This window comes from Manduca sexta, chromosome 6, assembly GCF_014839805.1.
Source record: "Manduca sexta isolate Smith_Timp_Sample1 chromosome 6, JHU_Msex_v1.0, whole genome shotgun sequence".
NCBI classification, from domain to species: Eukaryota; Metazoa; Arthropoda; class Insecta; order Lepidoptera; family Sphingidae; genus Manduca; species Manduca sexta.
In genome coordinates this window covers 1,556,241-1,579,369 of record NC_051120.1, presented here as the reverse complement: position 1 = coordinate 1,579,369, position 23,129 = coordinate 1,556,241, and the positions used below count along the sequence as shown (strand labels likewise).

At 34.8% G+C, this 23,129-nt stretch overlaps 1 protein-coding gene across 1 annotated transcript in view; it reads right to left on the bottom strand.

Moving 5' to 3' along the window:
• Positions 1 to 21,417, bottom strand: part of LOC115440965 (IDLSRF-like peptide) — a 73,013-nt gene extending 51,596 nt beyond the window's left edge. The window contains exon 1 of the mRNA XM_030165507.2: positions 21,343 to 21,417. The gene's annotated coding sequence lies outside the window, so the exon portion shown is untranslated. The remainder of the gene's footprint in view (positions 1 to 21,342) is intronic.
• Positions 21,418 to 23,129: the final 1,712 nt, after the last annotated feature.

Below are 23,129 nucleotides of genomic sequence, written 5' to 3'. Positions count from 1 at the left end.
GAATGTTTGGCATTTAAATTAAACAATTTTTCAGATTTTATCGCCGTTTTAATTTTTTACTTTTCTCCCGTAGTTTCGAAGACTTTGCTGCCTTTATGTAAGTCCCCCCGTGACCATGAAGGCTGCAAAGTCTTCGAAACGTCGGGAAAAAAGTAAAATATTAAAGTCGCGATAAAATCTGGAAAATAGTTTAATTTAAATATTTATCAACTTTAAATTTTTATGTGATTTTAAATATTTTTTATATGCATACAAAATTTTATTCGGAGCAGTTTATCTTTTTCCTACTATTGCTTCCGGGGGCAGACGAGCTAAGGGCCCACCTGATGGTGAGTGGTCTATTACTAAATTATTTTTTCTTTTATGCCATACAAAGTTTTGCTTGCGACTTCGCCTGCCTGAAACACTTTCTCCAGGATAAATGTTGCGCTAACTATTTTTACGGGATAAAAAGTAGCTTATGTCCTCCCCAAGGTCTCAAATTATATCCATACCAAATTTCAATGAAATACGTTTATTAGTTTTTCAGTTTATCGTGTTCAGACAAACGCGGCGGGGCACTTTGTTTTATAATATGTAAGGTTACTTCGAAACCTAATTATCAAAATATATTCTAGACTAATTACCATCTTCTATCCAAGCTAATATAGTTACCACAATGAAAATCAATTGTAACTTAATATAATTAGATGGGGAAGTTACAGTCATGTTACAAAGACTGTGTTCAGATATTTACCTAACTTCTGTTCACAAAGGGAACTTTAGCATAGAAGTTAATTTGTTATATTTATTTGGATGCGTGGGATTATTGAGTTTCATAAGTTTTAAACGTGTTGTCATCGTTATTATATTTGTGGTGTATTTTTTTTATTCTTATCTTACTAGTTTTGGTTCGCGGATCCGCTCGCGTGAAAAAGTTTTTCTGGGATAAGAAGTCCCGTTTTATACGTTCCTGGAAGAAAAATGGTTATAGCACTCGGGAGTAATAGCTAATATATACCTGTTCGAAAAAATCGGGCTATTAGTTTCCTGAAAATCCCAATTCTACAATTTAATAAACATTACAATAGACTTTTTTTCTACTGGTAAAGTATTGCGCGACTTTTATTTCGTGTTATCAAATGAAATATTTATTTGTGTATAAATTCACTTACATTGGCAGTTAAACTAAACATGTAAGTAGTGGCGACTCTGAACGACGCGAAGGCCCGAGTGGAGTAAAAAAAAATCACCAACTGTAGCTGTTTTAACAGTAAGATCGTAAAACGTTCCTCCAAGGTACCACTCAAGGCCCCTGTAAGCGCGAGGCTCAGGGCGGTTGCTCAGATTCTCATTCCCCTGAGGCCGCCCCTAAAATTAAGCTACTTAAGTAATCAACAATAACTTCCATATAAGAGTAGTCAACAAATTACGGTTTAGAACTGGCAGGAGATTTATATTCCTTATTTGAATCTGAAAAATGTTAAACATTATTTATATTTAGTGAAATTACTCTACAACCAGTTCGTAAGTAGTTTCCAGCAAAGAACGGATAAGAAACACTAGTGTAGCTTCAAAATCTGTTCAAGCGTATATACATATAAGTAGGTTGTAACTTATAATACAAAAATTACATTTTGTTTTATATATTATAGCTTAGATCAGCTCATTCATTAACTAGTAAATTGCAAATGTTTCATAACAACACAATCATCTCAGGTATCATGAAATAATTTTATATAAAATTTTCCAATAGTAGGATAGATTTTTGGACGAAGTCGCGAGCAGTATTAAATTATTAAAGGCTTAAGTTATCAAATATAGAACCACAATATATAGTAAAGAGAGCTTATAAATAACACCGATACCATTTTTATAACCGCGAAAACACTTCGCGTAATGAAAATATGTACTGTGGCCATTAAATTGAGTGGTTCGTAATTGAGTTTATATTTCAATGTAGGAGTGGTGTTTAAAACTCTTGCTTTTTTGCGTGTTGAACGTGAAACGTTGGTTTACGAACGCTTGTTAAAAATGTAAAAGCTTGTATGTAGTTGTTCCTTATTAATATGTACAGGGTTAGTAATACGTTTCACGAAAAAGCAGTAGGTGTATTACTGAACAAATAAAAAAATTCAAATAGCATTTAAACTTTTATGTGTGAATTTTTATACACTAGAATAAACTTTAAAGGATTTACTCTATTTCTAATAGAGAAAAAAGAATATTTCAATTGAAGCTAATGTGTAGTTGATGTTGCAGTTTCGAATTAATTCAACTACTTTTGTAGCGGACGGTACAAGCATTAATTAAAAAACCGATAATTGCATTAAAATCCATTTATAACAGCGAGTCGCTCGAATTTCCAACTGGAAACTCGTTTTCCCTGTGGCTGGAATCAATCAAAGCTCGATGAATGTCGGATTTTTTGCGCAACGCATCCCCTGTCTATAACTAATTGGATCGATTGTCTATGCAGGTTTGTATAGATGTTTGCTGCTATACAAACTTCTTTGTTAGTTTTATATATAAAGCTGATGTTTTAGGCTATATGCAATTAGTACATGATAATTTAGTAGTCTAGAATTAATATGTACAATAATATCAGCCCTGTATTATATACTGTCCCACTGCTGAGCACGGGCCTCCTCTTCTACTGAGAGGGATTAGGCCTTAGTCCACAGCGCTGGCCTAGTGCGGATTGGTAGACTTCACACACTTTCAAAATTCCTATAGAGAGTTTCTCAGGTATGCAGGTTTCGTCACGATGTTTTCCTTCACCGTTAAAGCAAGCGATAATTCACAAAGAATACACACACAATCTTAGAAAAGTCAGAGGTGTGTGCTCTTGGGATTAGAACCTGCGGACATTCGTCTCGGCAATCCGTTCCACACCCAACTAGGCTATCGGCGCTTTTTGTACAATGCATACCACAAGTATCTAATGTAAGTACATATTTAATTATACAGTTTCTCCCTCTCTTGAAATTCTGCCGTGCCTGACAGGTTCTATGCTTATATCACGTGCATTGAAATGTAACTTAAGTTAAGAAAATATATAAAACTTACAAAAACAAAAGTCGAAGTAATCTTTGCTACATTTATTTATGGTAGTGCACTGGTGGTAGGTCTCTCATATGTGAGAGTCCGCATGGGTAGGTACTACCGTAATGTCTATTTCTGCCGCCAAGCACCAGTGTGTAGTCAATGTTATGTTCCGGTTTGAAGGACATTGTAGCCAGTGTAGCTACTGGACATAATGAGACTTAACATCTCAGGATGGCGAGCGCAGTGAAATACCAAACAATACATTGTAAATCAAGGTGTTGGATGGTGTTTCTACTGTTTATGGGCGGTCGTATCGCTTACCATCAGGCAAGAACAAGCTCGTCTCGTCATTCAAATAAAAAATAAAAAAGCTCATCCAACATACATGTATACAACTATAATAAAATTCGCATCAAATACCAACGTGCATTTAATTTATTTGCGCTTATGAACCATTGTACCGAAAGTGTTGGCTTCGCCTTCCCACAGCAACGAGGCTATAAATCGACTTGCATAGTTTATGGACTGGAGAGTAACATAGGCTTTATCCCGAAACATACTTGTTATTTATTTATATATACATAAAACATCACGCATTTTATCCCCGAAGGGGTATGCAGAGGCGCAACTAGGGCACCCACTTTTCGCCAAGTATGTTCCGTCCCATGATGTGATAGGGGGCGAGCCTATCGCCATATCGGGCACAAATTCCAGACTCCGGGCTGATACTGAGCAGAAAAACCCAAATATCAATTTGCCCGACCCGGGATTCGAACCCAGGACCTCAGAGCGCTATTGTACCGGACGTGCAATACAACTACGCCACCGAGGCAGTCAGGCAGGCAGGCAGTAATTTATTTATACATATATTACACTAGTTATTGCCTGCAGCTTCGTATGCGTGTAAAAGTTTTTACGGCCTTAGCCTATAGCATTCAGGAGTAATATAGTTTCGTTTTAGGGACAAAAAATTCAAAAACGGTCGAGTTGTTCCTGAGATTAGCGCATTAAAACAAACTCTTTAGATTTATATATTAATATAGATTTATAGAAATTACCATTACAACTGTTACCCCAGTGCGATAATGTTTTCTTGCCCACAATCACCAATATCTATATGAATTTTGTGACATATTCAGGAAAAAGTATTATGTGTCCAATTATGAGAGAATTCTCTATGACATAACGAATGGTCATCCACGGATCGAACCTACGATCATTCATGCTACTACTAAGCTGTTAGGTGGTTAGCGTTGCACCAACTTTAAAAAAGGGAGAAAGGCCACCAATATTTCTTACATATATGAACGGCGGCCTATTTGACGTCATATCCGGCTAAATAGTTAACTGGTTTACGTTGCACCAACTTTAAAAAGGCGGAAAAGATCACTAACAATGCTAATACTAGCGGCTGCCTATCTAACGTCAACAGCAATATCCCCTCGTATCCATTTCTATCAATTCCCACAATATAACGTCTGCAGAAAACCAAATTTCCTTTGTTACTTGTCTCAGCAAAGAATAATATCAGAAGTAGAAATATCCTTTTTGCTCGTGACGCGAATATTATATCAAGTTTGTAGATGTTGGAAACATTACCGGCATACCAATGTTGGAATATAACATGAGGAAGTGTTGTAAAAGGCTTTGTATGCTGGTGTCTTCTAGTGTAAATAAAACACTTCTACTTCACTATATTACTAGTTTTTAATTAAAGGCACACAAATTACATCAATTACACAAGATACACATCATTGACAAATGAACTACACAGCCAGTGTTGCCACTGTGCAATAAAAAAACACTATTTATTATTGCATCCAACAGGAAGTTTAACGTTTATGAATGTTCGAGCTACTTTTTATTTAAATCGCCATTTGGATATCAGACCTCAAAACCACAAATAATGTTAAGAAAACGTATTTTATTTTTCTTCTATAACTTTGATGTTATCTTCCACGAAATAATGGAAGTCGAGAGCCTTTTGTCAAAGATATTATTCTAAGAAACTCGATATCCCTTTTAGTGAGCCTCGAGTTATGGCGCGCCACCTCGAGGTATATTTTATTTACGCCTAACCAAGTAAGAGATCAAAGGCCTTATTTATTTGCAAATTTTAGCCTTCAAACGCTAAATTTGTAATAAAATGACAATGATATTCTGTAGCTTTCTATGAATTTAAAAATATAATTTCGGTAAGAATTTTTAAAGAAAATGGCGGCTTTTTGACTAAGTTGAATTATGTGAATTCAAAATGCTGGAACTGATATACAGGGCTTTTTTAAGGTTGCTTTACTAACTGAAACTCCATAAAACCACATACTCGTCTTCATCTTTGCGGACATTGTGCCAAAAATAATCCATAAATAACGAATATTTTCACCAAAAATCCTGGTTTTAGTTTTCTAATTTTTTTTTCATCTGATTTATGTCTGACTGAAAGTATGATGTTGCCGCTGCGATGAATTCTCTTAGAGTAAGTTGTAGTAGTGGCATTAGGGCGCGTAAAATTAAATTTACTATTTATTAATATTTATTTTGTATGAAAGAACACTTTATTTTACATTTATAGCTCAAGTAACTTATTATAAAGCATTATTTCGAAGTAGATAAGCATGTGATTTCGTTTAGTAACGCAATGTCAAAATTACCCTGTATCTTTGTACGCAATTTGATAATGTTTTGAGGGATAAATGCTTGCCTTCGTTTAAGTTTTAATGGGTACTGATTAAACATTTTTCTTTTCATTGTTGATTCTTGTTAGCGTTAGCTGATTTATATTTAGTAAGAATGCCATGATTCTGGTGAGAATAAGGTCTCTCAGTGCTCAATATTTTACTTAAAAATTACTATAGCACGGTTTAGATTTAATAGTTACTTTTGCAAATTTTGAAGTTAGTAAGACTTGCGGAAAACGTATTTTTATAGAATTATTAAAATATTACCGCTTATACCAACCCGCACTAGGCCAGCGTGGTGGACTAAGGCCTAATCCCTCTCAGTAGTAGAGGAGGCCCGTGCTCAGCAGTGGGCAAGTATATAATACAGGGCTGATATTATTATCTACCGTTTATGTAAATACGAAGTGTTCAGTGTATACTGCTGCGAAAACTAGCTAGTCTTAGCTTATTACTATTTATATTACATGAGGTAAAGTCATATTCGCATCCACATATAAAAAAACTGAAATACACGAACAATCAATTTACTTTAAAAAGGCAATATAATATTACAACAAGATTATTTGAAAAACAAACACAAAGATGAAAAGTACACGACCATTTATCAAGATATTTTACGATACAATTCTATGAAAACGGTCTCAGTACGGATATTTTTTCAATGTTCTTGCGATAATGTTATAAAAGGAGTTATCGGAAGAATAAGGCTTGAGGGCACTTCGTATATCACGCGTACATTTAATATTTTATGGACATCTTTTTTCATTTAAAGATCTTGTTTTTGTGAACGTTTCTGTTGGATTTTGTATATTTTATTATGGACATCTCGTAGGCTTATGACATTCTTAAAAGAAAAAGTTGTAGCATATATTCCTCATTTCTATTTCATACCACGAAGGGACGAAACGAGTTAGACATTTGCTTGATAAGATGCGCTATAATAGGGTAGTTGGTATTTTATTCAAAAGATTATTAAAAATATATGTCATCCAAAATGTAAAGGAAAAAAATAAAATCCTACACAACAATAAGTTGTAAAGCTTTGAAATTTTGTTGAGTGAATAGCTGTCAAATAACATTAACAGCAAACTGTGACGTCACCGACTGTCACTGTTGATAATGCTGCGTGCGTGAGAAAGAGATAGTGTGGTAACTCCACCATGCTCCAACTTTTGCTCACAACAATATTTCAAAACATCGTGAGGAAACCTGCATACTGAGAAGTTCTCTATAGGAATTTCGAGAGTATGTGAAGTCTACCAATCCGCACTAGGCCAGCGTGGTGGACTAAGGCCTAATCCCTCTCAGTAGTAGAGGAGGCCCGTGCCCAGCAGTGGGACAGTATATAATACAGGGCTGATATTATATTATATTATAATATTTCAAATATGAATAACTGCTTTATTTTACAACCAATTTTTATGTTGATTTCACAGATGAATTTCTTATTCATATTAATGTCTATTACATATACCATAATGTACAAAATGAAATAAGACACTACCCTATGGGCAAATAAGAAAAATCACTTAGAAATTTTATTATAAAGCCCTCCTTAGCATTTCATTATTGTCTAAGTCAGTGAGAAGATCTGAAGCCTTCGAAAAGTAGAAAATTAAAATACAAAAATTGACAATAAAATCCGAAAACAAGTTTAAACATAGAAATCATTCGGCCGTGAAGTATTAGTTACTATGACTAACTGACCCGACCCTGTATTGACATTCGGAGCAGGCGACAAGTCATCCGTGGACGCTCTTCCGGTCACTGATTGTCGAACACCGGAGTCGGAACTGGCCAATCGGAAACGGGGAGCCTTCGTCAGTGGTTACTTGTTAGTTCACCGGGTCAGCTCACGCCTGTAGTCACAGGGCGACTAGACGCCTTAATTGGCAAGCTTTTGCGGAGCTTTTGCTAACGAACACAAATTCAAATCACGGGTAACGTAAATTATTCTAATTGGAAACTAGTGGCGTTCTTTATCTGTCGTGGAGCTTTTGTCTGAACTGAAATGAAAGACGTGTAATTTTCAAATTAGTAGTCGTTTCTGATCGCCTATAATGGGAATCAAATAGAGGTCTGAAAGGTTCATAGCCGAGTTACGCTGCTGCTAAAGGACATTATTTTAGTTTGAATTTAAAGATTTACAAATATGTATTGATGGTCCTTATACTAAGCACGCCTGTATCGTAATGTAATCAATATTGATTTTATCTGACTGTAATTGCCACTGTTTCATTTAACGTCAATTTCGTTATTGAGAATAGTAATATACAAAATTACTGTTACAAAAACGAACACACCCTCACCTTTATAATACGAACGGAAAGCAGAAGCGCACCTAGAACACCTACTTTTCGCCGTGTGACGGGGGCCATTCTATCGCCATATCGAGCACGAATTCAAGATTCCGGGCTAATATTGAACAAAAAATTCTATGTCCAACTCAGGTTTCGAACCCGGGACCTCAGAACAATGTTGTACCTCGCTCGCAATAACAATTACGTCCCCTAGGGAGTCAACAATATTTTTACTTTCATAAAAATTACTAATCTGTGTTGTGCCCACATATATCACACATATATCGCTTCTTCTTCATCAACGTTTGTGTTTTGGTAATACTTGTTCTATTTCAGCTGTTATTGTTACTTTTACCGTACATAATTAACCTTAGTCATACGCGTTACACATCAGGCGGTTAACTCATCTCTTCTTTCAGTCAAATAAATCAACGAAATTCCAGAACATGAGAGCGAGAATGAAACTCCGAATAACTTAACGCCTAATTTAAACTTGCTTCTGTGTTACGTGACTGTTACTCATCTGTAACTTGGTGAAATAAACTCCAGAGGTGGCAAAGTTCTTAATACGTGACGAGAGCTTTAAGCTTCGCATTTTATTTAAGCTATTTTCGTGTATAACGACGTCACGTCTTTTGCGAATTTGGTTTAGAATAAGGGCAATAATTTAAAGTGATCATGCAAGGATCATAAATCATTTGACAGGCGGCTACAGGCTAGAAAATATGTGAAGTTTACCCGTTATATAATAGCGCGCATTAAGCACGTAAAGCCGTTGGTCCTGCGCCTGATCCCTCTCCGGTCTTGTCGGGTTGCCGTCTCATCGGATTTTGAGAGTGAAGGAACGGAGAGTGCTTGTGTATTACGCACACACTTGTGCACTATAATATCTTCTGCGTGGCTGATCTCCGGCGATATTGGCCGCCGTGGCTGTAAGTTCGTCTAGAAGGATTCGTTCATATCATGGCCTCTGTGCATTGACGTATATTCTATAGACACGAACGTCCACATAAACTATTGGTTCAAAATCCAGTGTTAGAACTAAAGTTCTCTGCAGCGCTAAAACATCAATCGTCGTCTGACCAAACTTTAAACATGCGGTGCTGAAGCGCTTTAAATAGAGGAGTATAAGTAAATTGGCAACCCCTACCAGATTGCAGTACACCTCAGTTGAACACAGTGAACGCCACTGTTCGGAACGCTAGATCTAGTACGTAGTACATATTTTATGTCGATGTCTCTGCGTGGCATTACTCTGTGCATTACCCAGAGCCATAACATATCTCATAATACCCAGTAATAATGTCGCCTACAATATTATTAAAACCAAAACGCATTACAAAACAAAACGGTTAAGTACGATAGTTTGTTTATTTCTCTTAGTTATTTAATTCTTGTTAAAAACAAAAGAAATATTACTACGTAACGCTGCTGGTTGGAGACAGAAATGGACATTACCGCCAAACCGAGCCAAACTTTCCAATACATAATACTTAATAACATCGAAGAAAAAATAAAACAAAAGAAAGATCCCTTGAAATTCAACCTTAAAGTAAAGTCCAATTTCAAATCGTCTTTACCCATGTCCTTATCAACTATCGTTTTAATTCAATAGAATATATTTTATTTTATTTATTTATTTATTTATTTACACTTCATATACATACATGTATATCGGCGGACTTAATGCCAAAGGCATTCTCTCCCAGTCAACCTAAGGGTGGTGCAGAGATAAATAAGGTAGGTGCATCATGGATATTAATTAATAATACATAAACATACATAAAAGAACTATAATGTATAACTATATTAAATACAAACAGAATATAAGAAATATTATAAATACATAAAATACAGATTATAAATACATAAATATATATTATGTACATACTAATAATAAAAAGTTTAGAATTAACGTGATAACTCTTCTGCTTCTTTTAACAAAAGCTGCCGTACTCTCCTTTTGAAGGCAAGCCGAGAAGTGGCCGTTCTAATTTCGAGAGGGAGTGAATTCCATAGAAGAATAGATTGGATAGCGAAAGAAGAGTGAGTGAAGTTAGAGCCATGAGATGGACATTTAAGGAGAAGATTGCTAGAAGAGCGAAGATTCCTATCGTGGCTATTACAGAGGTATTGGAAGTTGGAGGATAAGTAAGTAGGAGGAGTATTTTACTTCTATTTATAACAAAAAAACAGACAACAAAACAAAGTAATAAACAAATTGAAAGAAACAACAAAAACAAAACTGCGGGCAAAAAAATACCGCAAGAACATGGATAGTTCATAAACTAAGCAAAGGGACGTGAGCTAAATCATCACTTTAATATTACTTTCATAACTTGCAAGAATTTATAAAAACTCGTTTACGTTCATGTTGCAGCCGAAGTAATAACAGTGTTAATGGAGTTGTGAGTTGCGCAAAATAAACTTAAATAACGTGTTTTACCCAACTAACTTGCAGTTAAATACCATGATCGTTACGTAAGTAATTATATGTATGTATACAGGATTCTTGTTGGTATCTTTGAAATGGTTTAAAACTTGCTTACGTGACAGTAGACTGTCGGGTATTTTACTTTGTGACACAAGGTACATCCAATAGAATTTTAACTTGAAAGTTCATCGGGAATGAACGTTCTGTCATAAATAATATTTTTCATTTGAACGTCATAGTACGTTGTCATATCAAAATTTCAAATTATGACATATAATCACGTTCTGTCCTCGAGTACGATATTATATACTTCTGAAAACAAAGGAAACGCTATCGTAATAGGATATTTGACTATGTTTGATTTTGTGCATTTTTTAATACGTAACAATTAGGAGAAAAAGAAATCTTTCTGCGAAAACAGTTTTAAATTCGATAAGAAATATGGTACTAATTTAAATTTCAAATATTGGAGTGGTGATATCGCTCCATCTTTTTCTTACACACGCGTCGTAATACCGCTGACGTCACATGTAAGTATTTAGTCTCTTTTGTTTTTTGACACTCACTCCTACTATCTAATTTCAATGGTTTCAATTATTTCAATGATGTACTGTTTTAAAATTGCATACAACATACATATTTTATTAAAGTTATAAATATAAACAAGTCAAAATACCTTAAATAATTTCCTTAACATTACTGCGTATTTTAGAAACTAAATAATATATACGTTCATGAAGAGAATTATGACAGATAGCTAGTTTTAACGTAGGAATAAAACAAATAAAAAAGTAAGTTTATCTACACAATTTAAACTTTAATTACAGAACGTCTTTTAGAGGCAGAGCTGCAACCGCTGTTAATATATAAGACTGATCCGCCCCTGTACATGTAAATTCTACACCAAGCCAGTATAACATTACAAACACTTGGGTAGCGGCAAGAGCCTTTGTTCCATGTTTTATTGACGCGTTCTCAACGCTCGGGGCAATGATTGCTCTGTAAATATGTATGAGCGAAACAGGTGAGCGAGGCTATTGGCTTTGCATGAGAGCGTTGTTTAACCAGAGTGGTTAGTGACATGTGATCGGTAAGTGGTGAGATTGAATAATATATGTTATTAGTTTTTGTATATGGCTCCACCCGTGTGAAAATATATTTCTGGGATACAAATAGCTTCCCCCATTAGTGAAAAAAATAAAATTGATAGTTCCTGAGATTAGCACGTTTAAAGAAACAAACTCCTCAGCTTATTTACCAAGTATGAGGAATTTGTAAGCTTGTATATCTGCTTCATACTGGTATGATCCCAAGATAATGTGACAGGGAGCCATATCAGACTCCTCCTCTCATTAGGCAACTCTCCTTAACTATACATCTTAGTTTTTCAAACCGAAATTCACGACTTGTTGCATGTATCTCTATGAAGAAAGAATCTCGTAGAATATATGAGATGTATAATATAGATTTTATTATCTTCAAATCCAGAAGAGAACTCACCCGATGGTAAGTTTTGAGCGTATGCTGTCCATAACCAATGACGTGATAAAAGAGACGAATATAAAAGTAAATTTTCACCACTCCAACAATCGAACGGGCGGGTCAAGGGTATCGAACCGGGTCAAACTGAATATTTCTAGCACCTGAAACGGTTTTCAGCTGTTCATGTCAATATAATTAGTGTCTGAATAAATTATGTGTAGGTTAGAAATATTGTTTCATACCTATTAATATTTTATTTATGGTACTGTAATTGATAAAATATTTTATAGCTAGATATTTATGAGCAAACAGATGGTATTATAAACACAATTTTCTTCACTTTTAGTGAGAGTAATGAAGTATAGAAAGGTAGGCAAATTTTTAGTAGGAAATTGATAGATTTTGTTAAGTTATAATTAGAATTATGTTATTAGAATACCGTCTATTTATTTTACTTTTTGCAAATTTATGGTCCGTGATTAGGATCGGACAAGTAGGTACTTAATAGTAATATTATCAGCCCTTTTAGTGTCCCACTGCTGAGCACCGTCTCTACTTACTACTGAGAGGGATGTGGCTTTTGTCCATCACGCTGGCCTAGTGCAGATTGGTAGACTTCACACACCCTCAAAATTCTTACAGAGGACTTCTCAGAAAGCAAGCGTTATGCACAAAGAAAACACACACAATTTTTACAAAACTCACAGGTGTGTGCCCTTGCGTTTTGAGCCTGCCTGTATTGTGTTTTTTTTTAGTAACATAGGTACATAGTTATTATGAAATTTTCATTCTCGGAGGAAACATTAAAGCGGGTGGCATTTAGAACTTTTTTTTTTTAATAGTTTACATCTAAAACCCACATGTAATGTACATACAATGGTTCTAGTCATGTGAAACTCCCCTAACTCCCGTCTCCGGCCTTGCGGCGACAGTTCCGGCACCATTCGTGTCGCTATCGATTCCACTCATACAATATGCATGACCCGACGGATCGAAACCAGTGTGGACGAACCGCGCTTTGATTCAGCGATACTCTAAACGGTCTAGTGGATTAATAATTTTGAGTGTGATTAATGGATTTAATGAATTAGTATTTGAATGACTAGACGAGTTTGCCATTCGCCTGGCGGCAAGCGCTACGACCGCCCATAAACAGTAGAAACACCATCCAACACCTTGAATTACAAAGTATTGTTTGGTATTCCACTGCGCTCGCCATCCAGAGACATGAGATGTAAAGTCTATGTTCAGTTCTTACACTGGCTACAATATTCTTCAAACCGGAACACAATAGTGACTATACACTGCTGCTTGGCGACAGAAATAGACATCGCAGTGGTACCTACCCAGGCGGACTTTCACATATAAGAGACCTACCACCAGTATTATAGCTTATTAATGGAAAAAAACAAAAATGGTTTAGTATCTCCTAAGACTAACGCGGTCAAACAAACAAACTCTACAGTTTTATATATTAGATTAATAGTTGGATAAGGTGTTCATTTTTCAAGGCCCGTTGGTCTAGACACGAAATGAAAATAGCATATCGATCCGTTATACATATATCTCAGGTGTTGTGGCGCGGTACTTATGTCATTGTCCGGTTACTGTGTTTCAGTCGGTTTGTGTCGGAAAGACAGATTTGGTAGTGGTATAGGTAAAAAGAGGATTTTTTGGCTCTCTTATCAATACGGCAATCGAAGCTGTCCTTAGAATAGAACGCCCGTAATTGCAAAAAGACGGTTTCGCCTCTATAGATGTAATATGGCCCTGTAGAAACACTGTAGATAATTATATCATGCGTGTGTTCGAATTAAGGTTTGAAGGCATGTTGGTATTTCGTAGCGTTGTAGAATATTCGTAGCAGCTACGCGCGTCGTAGACACATACACAGTACACTGAATTTATATTATTTATGCAAAAGATAACCTTATTAGTAAACAAAACAAAAATACATATAAAAAACTTATAATATCAAATAAAAAATGAATTTTTCATTCTAAACCGCTTCGAGTTTAAATGTTTCCTATCATATATCAATCGGGTTTAACGAAGGCTTATATTTCTAAAACGTCCAAACGTTTAAGCCCACGTTATATTTCTTTATTACTTTAGTCGTCTTCAAGCCCAGCCTTAAAATTCCGAAACGCAAAAGGTAATACACAACACACAGGGACGAATTTAGAAAGGATTATCGCCCCCGCGGACACATTTGCAGCAGATTTTGAAGGCGACAAAATGGTTTGGTACTTATTTATTATTTAACCAAAAGTGCAGAATTAGCTAATATATTTTTTAGTGATATTAAAACTCAAAATCTGTGGATTATAATTTATAATGTTTTAATGAGAAATGTAATATAGATGTGTTAATGGGTTTGATTCGAAAAACTGGGTTTTGATCCTACTTATGATCACCTTATCATTTATCTATAAAGAGAAGTGTTATACACTCTATTTCTATTATTAGCATAAAAAAATTTTTTGTAAAATATTTTTGTGTGGGTATTTGTGTCAGTCTTTGCTATAAAAACACTGAGAGTTGACAGACCGGAGAAATTGGCCGTTGACAGTCGTAATAGTCGGTTGGTTGGTGAAATATTTGAATGTGTTTCGGTAGATTCAATATCCTTACACAATCTAGAGTTTACTTTTCTATGTATTTCACTACTACACCTACTCTTATTTTTTAATGCCCCCCTTTTAAAACCCAAATCCGTCCCTGGCCTAGCCATATCCCTCTGTCACGAGGGACGCTAATTATTCATAGTTTCAATTTTACGCAACGCTCGCGTTTTTTAGGAAAAACCCAGTGACGGGTAGCTCGTCCATTACAAAGAGAGCTCTCTAGGGAAATTGTAGATTTATTTCGTTTTATGGATCGACTCTATTTTTATATTCTTTTGACTGTAAAATAACGTATTGGAAGTTTCAGACACAAAATAAAATGGAATATGTGGGTTCAAAATACAATCTTATTCTTGGTTATTCGCGCATTATAAAAAAATTATATATGTGCTTCAAATGCTTGTATCTTCTTGTTTGTGACTTGGCTATTGTCCTTAATAGCTGAACCAAATTTGACAGGATTTACCTCGTATATGACTCGGACTATTTGAAGAATACATTTTTCCTTATGAAAATCATTTTAAGATACAAGTAAAAGCTAGTAGTAACGTGAAACTATCACTCGACCTAACATAAAACAATTTCTAAAGTAAGTCGATAACCTTTTTGCCGGATGGCCACTTCTGGCCGTTGGTAAGGGACGAAACGGCCATCTTGCCATGTAAAACCTATTTTATTTAACTACCAACCGTCACTTCATACATACATAACATCACGCATTTTATTCCCGAAGGGGTATGCAGACGCGCAACTAGGGCACCCACTTTTCGCCAAGTGTGTTCCGTCCCATGATGTGATAGGGGGCGAACCTATCGCCATATCGGGCACAAATTCCAAACTCCGGGCTGATACTGAGCAGAAAAACCCCAAATATCACTTTGCCCGACCCGGGATTCGAACCTCAGAGCGCTATTGTACCGGACGTGCAATACAACTACGCCACCGAGGCAGTCCAACCGTCACTTCATGGAATTATGTATTCTATTTACGTTTGTTTATTATTAACCTGGCTTTTGGGAGTGGTTTCAATATCCGACTTAGAAAAGGCTTATTTTGTTTTAATAAAATTATATTAAAGTATAATTAATTTTTTAAGGAAAACTCACCCTTAAGATGCTGAAAATAAGATTTACTGAACCGCCGAGGCGTATTAACAATCACCGGTGTGTATACAAGTATAATAATAATTATAAATGTATTTACTTTAATTCTTTCACAAAATCTACCTAATTTAACTTTACTGGCAGCAGGATCTATTTTATATCCGCCCGATAGCGATCACCGTGCACAAGGTGTTACAACCCGCCATAGCGGCCCACATAAGTGTGTCGCGTTCCTGAATCAGACTGATCCGGTTCCAAAAGGCCGGCATAATTGTGGCCGGCATAAAAATAATATATATATTCTTACAAAAGTTTAGGTCCTTTTGCTCACAAACGACGTATAAACTATGACTTAAAAAAAGTTATTGGTTAGTGTCCAAGACCCATGTCTTACGATAGCTAAGCCCCTATGTTCCTAGTAGACTCAAACACTTAAACTTTACCACAATATTTTTATAGATTGAAAATTACTAAATAGACTGCCCTCGTTAGAATTCTCGGTGTTATGAAAACGTCTGGGTCAAAGTACTCTTTTAGTTATCAAGATGGAAATTCTAATTAACATATTACATGTATGTTATAAAAGCAAAACTTTGTGAAGATATCAAGATGTTTGTATTAAGTAAACTTGGAAATCTAAGATGGAAACCCACGATGTTTGGCACACAAACTCAGAAAAGAAAACAGTGGTATTTTATACTGCAAAAGGTTATTTACGCGGGCGGAGTTGTAATTAGCACCGGTAAATAATATAACTTATCGATAACCTAAAGGATAACCAACCCGAGCTGGCTACTTGGTTTTACCTTATTTCTTATGAATTTTATCCCTAACTAGCGACCCGCCCCGGCTTCGCACGGGTGCAATGCTGATACTAAATACAGTACAGAAAAACTGTGAACGTTGTATATAAAAACATAGCGGCCCGCTCTGGCTTCGCACGGGTATAACATAACAAAATAACAGTAGTTCTCCACTATTTAATGGATGTTATTATACATATAAACTTTCCTCTTGAATCACTCTATCTATTAAAAAAACCGCAACAAAATCCGTTGCGTAGTTTTAAACATTTAAGCATACAAAGGGACATAGGGACAGAGAAAGCGACTTTGTTTTATACTATGTAGTGATTAAAATGTCCGTAGTTATATAAATGATCTTAAGTGTTAATTAGAAATAATAATAATTATACTTATAAATTATTTTGACGTATCATAAGTGCAACTTGGTTCGCCTACGTGATACATAAAGGTAGAAACGCATTTAACACTTGAACGATTTGCAGAATTTGTGCCACAAAAAATTGAGCTTTGTATATATCGAGATATATGTACGTACTACGTACGTACGTAAATGAGTACTTATTAATCGAACTTTAAAACGTCTCGATATTTCATTAAGTTATCATTGCCTTTCCTTTTATTTTTCGTATAAAACTTTAACAAACTACTTTAATATGTTAAAGAAAGTCATTTTAAATTCAGTCAGTGAACTGTGAGTACTGTGTTGTAGATTTTCTGCATAAAACATGTTGTCTGTGAAGTTATTAAGAAAATTAATTTAATTTGTAAGTATATAATGGTTTTACTGTCTCTCGAATGAAGGGTACGTTTTTAAAAAAAATTGTTAGGGGCCTATTCCGTCCATGGGGGCAAATTCCTCTTTTTGTAATTACAGGTGTTATAATCGAAGGACAGCTTTAATGGCCGTGTAGGTAAGAGCCAAAAAATCTCCTATTTAGAATATATTTTTAGCAGCCACCGATTTACAAGAATTCTAACCAAAGATATGTGTTTGATATATTTTAATGTAAGAAAGCCTATAGTCTACTCATAATTATATTCGGTCTGCCTGTGAAAACAAAAAGACAATCCGTTCTGAAGTTTCAAACAAACAGAAAAAAATGCAAATATCGAATTGTGGTCTATTATCTACTTTAGTTGCAGCCTTTTGATGATTTATTCATTTTCATGAAATATATAGACATAGTTCTGGGGCTAACAACTACACTCTTTATTTTTATAATTCATAACAAGCACAAAACGCATCTCATCGCGTTTATGACAATAGAAATAGGCATACAGACTACCATTCCACATTATTCTCACGAAGAAAGCGTGACACGGCCGCGTTACGAATTTATATTGTTATAGAGAATAAAATCACTTCAGTGTTATATTAATTTATAGATTTAAACGTGTGTCAATTTTCCGTAAAAGCTTCAATTTACCGTTCGGAATCGAAGAGTAACCAATCCTTTGTGAAATTTAGAAATAAAACCTGCTGTCAGTCGACGCACGCTTTCAAAATGGCGCTGGCTGAACTAAAACGTTTCCTTTATCTGATATTGGCTCGCAGATTAAAATCTAAATTGTTGGCAGTTCGTAAACGTGCCTTGATATTTAATAATTTAGTTTATTCTTACTGTTATTAGGTACAATTGTAATGTTATTTTTTATTTGCCTTTGTTCCCTTTGCCGAAAATCGAAACGATGTAACGTAATTCGAAACCGTAGCGTAAGGTCGACGAGTATGATATAAGAAAGCCTTGAATAGCTATTCATATAATGTCTTTGATTCAGGTAAGTCCGACGACACGGTATTAAGCGTTAGTAGACTTTTATTATTATAATTTGGTATCACATTATATCATCTGTTTATTATATTTGTTTTATAAATAATTGAATTATAATAAACCAATTTCCACTTGTTAACCGCTTACAAAAAAATCAGTTTTTGCCTGCCAGTTTGAACAATTTTTTTTTTATTGTTACTTATTTATATTTTTAGAACAATATTATGATATCATTGTTATTATTATAACTTTGCTAGTTTCGTTTGAGCTTTGTATTTTTCTCCGTAAGAATTATAATTGATTAATATTATTTCTACATTTTGTAGTTTGGTGTCGATTTTCAGTGTAGTCACCAGGGACAATGAAGTGTATTTTACATCAAAATGAAATATCGTATCACATAAAGTTATTTCAAAGTGGTTTATTTATTTTTACAATTATATTTTACTTCAGATTGTAATACAGATAATAAAACATAAATTATTGTACCAGTAATCTAAGATATCAAGCTGTGATTTAATGTATAATGTATTAAAAGGTTTGTTTTATGTAAGCTATTCATTTGGATTATTTGTTGACTGGTTAACTACATTTTATAATCTCTAATAATGTACAAAATGCTATGTGTTGGTTTGTCCTTGACCGTAACAGAGTAATATAAGTTCATATACTTTCATGCAAAATGTACAATATTTGTTACTTTTTTAAAGATTTTATGTTGGGAAGCAAGCTACACCTGCTTTTTTTCGAGAGGAGATTTAAAATTGCTGTGAAGATAACTACATTTCCCACTATTTAGAGCCAATTGTTTCTGAATTTTCATTAGTAGGTTACATCTACGGGGAGTTAGCAATATTTGAGCTCCAGAGATACTAGGAATTATATACCATTGAAAAAGTCATCATACTTATTAATATTTTCATTTTTCATACAAAATAATAATTATAAAAACCATTCTACTTTAAAATAAAACTGTTTTATGGATTCTATCGCGGTTTTATATTATAATTTCCTCCCGACGTTTCGAAGACTACAGACTCATAGTCACGGGGTGGACCAGGATGTTGGTCATTCGAAAACTCAGTTACAATATCAACCTATATTTTACAATTGCACAACTTTTTAAATTTTAGCTGTGGGTGGTTATAAAATCAGCGATTTAATGTCTAACATTCGCGTAAACATAAGAAATCATTAACTATTTCTGTTAATTACGTATTCTCAGAGCTCGATATTAAACGGCTTATTCCGACGAGCAGCATTACAAGGATACCCATTACATAAATATTTGTCACAATTCTGACGTCATGAGACATTTCTTGTTGTGCTGTATAATATTTCAGAGAACAAAGGTAAAATTTTTCGTAGGGGAACCCGACACAACATATTGGTTTATATGCATAAGTTTCGGCTGCAAATCGTTCTAATGATAATTAAATTCTACATAAATTTTACTTATAGTAAGGCGGATATGGATCCTTCGCCATTGTATATTTAATACACTGTAACCATATAACTAAACCGTAACTGTACCGTGGCAAAATAGAGTTTTATTACGAAAACAACATTTGAACTTAAACATGTACCATGAGAGTCCGTGACATAAAGGAAAAAAAATCTTTTGTTTCTACAAAATTTTTATAACCAGCATAGTTTATTTCCCCCGAATCCGCCTTAAAACTTCCCCTACATAACTTTTACTTAGAGTCTCGGACAAAGCCGGGCTTTAAAAGAATACATTAACACCCCTCCAAGCCGGCGGGGTTAAATATAGCTATAAATTATCCATTAAAGCGAAAAAAGACTTATTTTTGAAACATAATTTTCTACGTTGCTAATGTTATTTATTTCTTAGACGCATTTATTATGTTTGTCTGGTTTGGTTAAAAGTAGTTTGTTTATAAAAGGTTTTTGCAAGTTTAAAGTATATGCGTGTTAAATATAGAAAAGATTATTGTTCAGAATTAATAGCTCAAAATTTATTTTCATGTCAAATCTCCAATATTATGGTCAATGCATATAAAAGTAATAATTACGAAAGAATGTCGGATTTGTTTTTTTTTTATTTTAAAAATATAACATAATAAGATATTGTTAATGCATTGTATTTGCAGTTTGTTATTCGCTATTCTTTTATATAATATTATTTCTTTCCATAATTATGAGGTTTAGTCATTTCATTTCAAAAAATCACCTGTACATAGTTTAAAGTCGACATAAAGATTTAAGTTTAGTAGCTTACTATCAAAATAATAATTTCACTCCTTAAAAGCTACCTATTCATCATGCAGAGAGAATTCCCACCATTATACTCTACCGACGGTAAAACATGCAGAGAGTAGACTATGCTCTAATTAGAAATCAAAATAAGATATATTACATCCACAAATAAATTAAACTATCGAATAAAAGTCTACGCTCCAACTAATATTGAATCATATTTAATCTTCAATAAGGTGTAAAACAAAGCACCCCGTCACGAAAAAATTACCGAGACCGACGTAGATCATACGTAAAAAAAAATCATACAACAAAGAACTAACAAACACCTCAAAAATTCTCAGGGCACTTACTTCACTGACCATAAAAGTTGTTTTTACTTTCCGCGAATTAATGACGACTGTGTTGTGGCACCCTTATGGCGTTTATTATAAATGCTATTTTTACTTTTCGTGAATAAACTGGCTAGAGATACGCGGTACACATTCTGATAAAAGGATATCTGATGGTCTTACAAATTTGGTCCCTACTTGTTGATTAGACGCGCAACAGTTAAGATTTTCTTTGTTAGTGAACTGTTCCCTACGCAGATATAGGCGATATATTCAAAGGATTCTCGCCTTTGTGTCCGTTCTCTTTGTTGCGAAAATATGTGTTTTTCCATTGTTTAAATCGATGAAAAATAGAACGCGTTGGTAATATTTTCCATTAGCCGTTTTCAGTTGTAAGGAATTTACATTATTATCTTTATCTAATAAATTCTTGCATATTAATAAAACATTTTTTTTAAATAATTACGATCGTAATATTTGAAAAAAAAAACATAAATATACGTTTTGACCAACAAAATATAGAAAAATCTTCTTTTATGTAAGGTTTGAAACACTTACCTTTAAATTCCGCTCCGGCGCGCGCTACACTTATTATCAGAATGCCCGCGTCCGCTCGCCGCGAAGGCTTTCGACTACTGCGACACGGAGCCACCTTACCTGTTACTTAAGGGTGGGGAGCTTAAAGCTCGCAGGCGCGTTTCATACCCCATGGCTCTGTGTTGGGGTAATTAGGCCTGTACAATGACGTACATGTTTGAGTATCATTTGAAAATGTTATAAATAGTTTGTTTTGTGGAATTTTTCATTTCAAAATACAGCTGAATTACATATCACGTCTTTATCCCCGAAAGGGTAGGCAGAGGTGTAACTAATATAACTATTATAAAAGTTCATAAATGAATAAAAAAAATGGGTCGTCGATATAAGAAATTGTTCTAAAATTAATTGCAGTTAATTGCTTAATGTCTTCATATCTATGTAGTTGCTTGTGTAAGTGAATCCACCTACATAGGTACTACAGTGTTGTCTGTTTTCGTCTCCAAACAACGGTATTCGAAGATATTGTAGCCAGTGTTATTACTGAATAATATAATTATGATGATAATTCTGTCTTAATGTGAGGAAAGTGCATGCTGCTTGGTAGAAATAGACAGAGCAGTGACGGTCAACTCAGTCCAGACTGACTCGATTCGAAGGAGCTACGATATAACAACTCGAGTTGTAAATAATCACTGCATCCTGCCAATCTAATACTTTAGATAGTAATACAAAAAGGCTTGATCACCTTTAGTTCCTTAAACATTTATGTTACTAGTACATCAGTTCTCATTAGGTACTGTATTTGAAATAAAATATTTATATACTAGTAATTTGAATGCTGAAATAATACCAAACACATTTACTTATATTCAACGACAACCCTACTGTTTTTATTCAGTCCACGTTTTCCCACCCAATACAATTTGCCAATGGTGTTGTCTCCCTCACTCCCGTTCATCGCACGAGAGTTATGAATAGGGGCAAGCGAGATAGACGCTGTTTAATGGCATCCATAACGAACCATGACTAGGGCTGGCACTCGTCAGTTTTCATTGCGTGGGACGTGATGACGCTTGCTTAATGTTACAAAGTAATGGCCTTAATTTTGCGTATTGAAAAAATGAACGCGTAAATATCAGGGTTCCGTGAAGTCGTGGGTTAGGGCTTGGAAAATGGTTCCATTAAACGCAAGTAGACGTAACGAAGCTTGTCATCACATACCACGTTTTATCCCTGAAAGGTAGGCAGAATGCAACCAGGACATTTATTTTCGTCAAGTATGTTCCATCCCATGTTGAATAGGGGGCGAGCCTATCGCCATATTGGTTCTAGACACCGGGTTGATTCTGAGTAGATGAACGCAATATAATAATTTCTCATGTTTACGCGAATGTTAGACATTGAAATAAAGCTATTTACCGATTTAATCGCGGTTATTTATATTATTATTTTCTCCCGACATTTCTAAGACTTCATGGCCACGGGGCGGACTAAGGTGTGGTGTGTAAATATTTTTTTCCTCAAATTCAATATAACTTTGCCCTAGAGCCGAAGTCGTACGGCGCGCACAATACAGCTACGCCACTGTAGCAGTCTGAGTCAGTGGTTTAATGACGTACATTAGAAATATGAATATCAGCAATATAAATAGAACAATAAGACATATTGTCGCGTGCAGCTAACCACGTTGAATTTTGTACATAGGAAAAGGACAAGTATCTCATTCGACTCTTTTTGTTTCAAAATACAACTATTGAACATACAATGACTACATCTTTAAAATTACTTACCCTTGATATGGTTGG